The sequence below is a fragment of the Morone saxatilis genome, unplaced genomic scaffold (genome assembly GCF_004916995.1).
Source record: "Morone saxatilis isolate NCDOM2014 unplaced genomic scaffold, NCSU_SB_2.0 Contig11, whole genome shotgun sequence".
In the NCBI taxonomy this organism is placed as follows: domain Eukaryota; kingdom Metazoa; phylum Chordata; class Actinopteri; family Moronidae; genus Morone; species Morone saxatilis.
The window spans coordinates 3,332,345-3,335,726 of record NW_023339663.1 but is presented as its reverse complement, the minus strand read 5'-3'; the positions used below and the strand labels follow the sequence as shown (position 1 = coordinate 3,335,726).

At 38.1% G+C, this 3,382-nt stretch overlaps 1 protein-coding gene across 1 annotated transcript in view; it reads right to left on the bottom strand.

Annotated features, from left to right (window-relative positions):
* The window catches only part of slc22a18 (solute carrier family 22 member 18), a gene marked incomplete at its 5' end in the record, with an annotated part of 8,583 nt that overhangs the window by 2,829 nt on the left and 2,372 nt on the right, over positions 1–3,382 (bottom strand).

Sequence of the window (3,382 nt, the reverse complement as noted above, 5' to 3'; positions counted from 1 at the left end):
ATATTAGTGAACTGTAGAGGTGCTGGTATACACACACATTTAGTGTTAGATAAACTGCTGCATGATAGCATTTTAAATTAAAATAAAAAGGTATGTGTTAATCAATTACTTTGTCTTATATAAATATTACATTATATATGAATGAAGGCTCATCGTTAATTCCGTTTTTTATTAAATTCAAACCATGCATGTCCCATTCACATATTTACACTGAGAAAAATCACAAATAATTAGATCAAAATACCAAATAAAGTCACGTGAGCTCTTCAGTCTGGGTGAGCAGCTCTTTTTGTAAAGACTCTGTTGGAGAGGCACAAGTATTGCTGAAGTTGTCTGTGAGCGGACTGACCGGGACTGAATGCAGCATCCGATGCTGACGGAGGACGGTTTTTGACTTTGAGTTGAAGGGAATAAAGTAGTATGATATTTTTTTGCCAGATTTGGCTGCTGCCACCCTGGTCATAAGTCAGCTAACGTTAGCTGGACAAGCTAACTAGCTAACGGCATCTAACATATTAACACTGTTCAGAGTTTCCAGGTGGACTAAAAGTAGCTAACTGACGCCTAGCTACTTTTAGCAACAAGTCCACCTGGAAACTGTGGTCTGCACCTCGGTACAGCAGCTACATTAGCAGTTAGCCGAGTTGAGGCAGAGCAACTGAAGGACTTCAGAGGGAAAACTAGACAATATCTTCTCCATAAAATATGATCCAGTTTAACCAAAATCACAAATAAAAATTTTGTTTTATGGGAAGACAAAATGATTGGGTTTTGATATAAAAATACAATATACCCATATATTGTCAAATAGGGGGTACGATATAACTGAGGACGCACTCTTAATGTCCAGGTGAAACTTTAATCAAAGCACTGTTTTTACAGGAAATGCATAAATATGCAGAAGCAAACAGCACTCTGATTTCTGTTTCATGACTAAAGCAGATAATAAAATCTAAGTAAGTGATTTGATCTGAATAGTTTCACTGATTTATGTAGATATCAGTGTAACACAAACCCCCAGAATTTATAAGTTTAACAAACACACTGTAGATGAAATTCAGTGTGATAAGATTTTAAATTAAAATTTAAAAAAAAGGAACTTTTAACATATTTATTGTCTTACATATATTATATTATCTTACAAGGGGATATCATTTATTAATATAAATAATCATCATTAATTGATTTAAAAAAAAAAAAAAAAAAAGAAGATGAGGAAAACCTCCCAAAATCATTAGCTCATTAGGATAATGGGAAGAAACTTTGGGAGATTCAAAGAGATATCCCCCCTCCTCGGACTCGGAAGAATGATTTGAATTTGTCTCCGGTCTTCAGCTGAGGTTTTGGAGGAAAATCTGTCTTGATTTGTCTCCAGACAACTTGACTCGTTTTGTCTTCTTGGCCACCATGTTCGGCAGGTCTTCAGATCGTTAGTCCTTTTTGACGTCTGCCAGTTCGATCCCCAGTTTTTCACTGTCACTTCCTCTCTGCTGTTACTGCCTTCAGCTTTTCTGTCTGGTCTCTGACCGTCGCCTGGCACAGGATCAACTGCTCAGCTACCTGCGTCAGCCTTTCCTTCAGCTCCTCACACAGCTTCTTTGTCTTTGTCAGCTCTTCAGTCTGGGTGAGCAGGTCTTTCGTTAAGGACTCCATTTTGTGGAATGGCACCTGCTGGCTGGGTGGTGGTGGTGGTGGTGGGCGAGGTTTGCTCTGTTGGACTAGTACAATTTTTCCCCGGATGGGACTCACCTGAGTGAGTCTGATGTTGAAAGAAACAGAAGACAAGAAACATCACTGATGATGCATCCCAGCGCATCCTAGAGATGTATTAAAACTTCAACATTTAATTATCTTAAAAGGGTTATAATTTATTCATATAAATTATATATATTTAATATAATAATAAGTTGTTTTTGTTTTGTTTTTTAAAATAAAATTCAAATCCTGACCCAGCATTCTCTCTCTTTTATCACCTGGTTCAGCTGTTCCTTCAGGTTTTGCTGCTCGGTCCACTGGCTGACAGCACCTTGCTTCACGAACTGCAGTCGACCACCTGCTGGATTTTTATTTTTGAACTGCATAACACCAGTTTTCAAAGACTCAACTGTCTTCTTGAGGATCTCATTTTCCTTTGTGAGGGCTTTGTTTGTCTCTTGCATGCAGAGATATTCCCGCTCTGCATCGGGAAGGGTTAATGTCAATACATAATGATGATAAGCTGACATGCAATTGCTGGTTATGAGGCTCACGTTTAACTTTTTGAAAGCACTCTATCTTTTTGAAGTTCTTCAGGCCTACACTGGGTCTCAATGAGATTTGAAATGTAAAGGTTTATATATTACTCTCTTTTCACCGTGTTGTTCGATGTATAAGGACACAAATTGACATTGTGACAGTCTAACAAGAGTTTACGCAATAAGAGTTAATGCAATGAAGGACTCATTCTACAGCTGAGCAGCTTCCTATTTGGGGTTCTGTTCCAAAGTCGAGTCTTAAATCTAAAGTTGACCCTGCTTTTGCCATCAGAGCCCCTCAGCTTTGGAACGACCTTCCTGAGGAGCTACGGTTCGCAGAATCAGTGACTTCTTTTAAATCACATTTTATGTGATGTCTTTATGCTATTTTTCTGTCTTTCTTTATTTTTAGGTCTATAATCTGCTTTTATTGTATTTATTTTGTGTATATTTAACACTTTATCACAGCTATTACTTTAACCACCCTTATTTTTCATCAATAGTGTCTTGCCTCTACAATGTTTTTTCATCTTGTTCTTTATTTCTGTCTTTATTTGGCCTCAGTGCCTGACTGTTGTTATAATGCCTTCTGAGTGTCCTGTTCTTGCTTTGTCTGTCAAAGCATTTCGTGAACTAACTATATGAATAAAGTTCTTATTTTTAGTTGATATTTATTATTCTGCATACATACATAGACAAAAATAAAAATGACATTTTTATTTTGATGTATAAGACATACACACACAGGTGACAGGTGTGTTACAGTCATTTTAAATGTATATTCAGCAGGAAGACTGTCATAAGGCTTATAGACATTTTTAAGAAGATTTGAAGAAGATATATATTTTATTAATCCCCCTATTGGGTAATTATTCTTTTCACTCTTTTTTATTCTTACTCACACACACACATGCTGAAATACACACTTCATGCACTTGTGGACATGCAACAGGTAGAGTGATGGTGGAGTGATGGGCTCGCCACGTTAGCGGCGCCCATGAGCAGTTTGTTGGGGTTAGGTTGCCTTGCTCAAGGGGACCTCGGCAGAGCACAGGAGGTGAAACTGGCACCTCTCCAGCTACCAGTCCACACTCCATATTTTGTGGTCTGTGGGACTTGAACCGGCAACCCTCCGGTTCCCAAGCCAA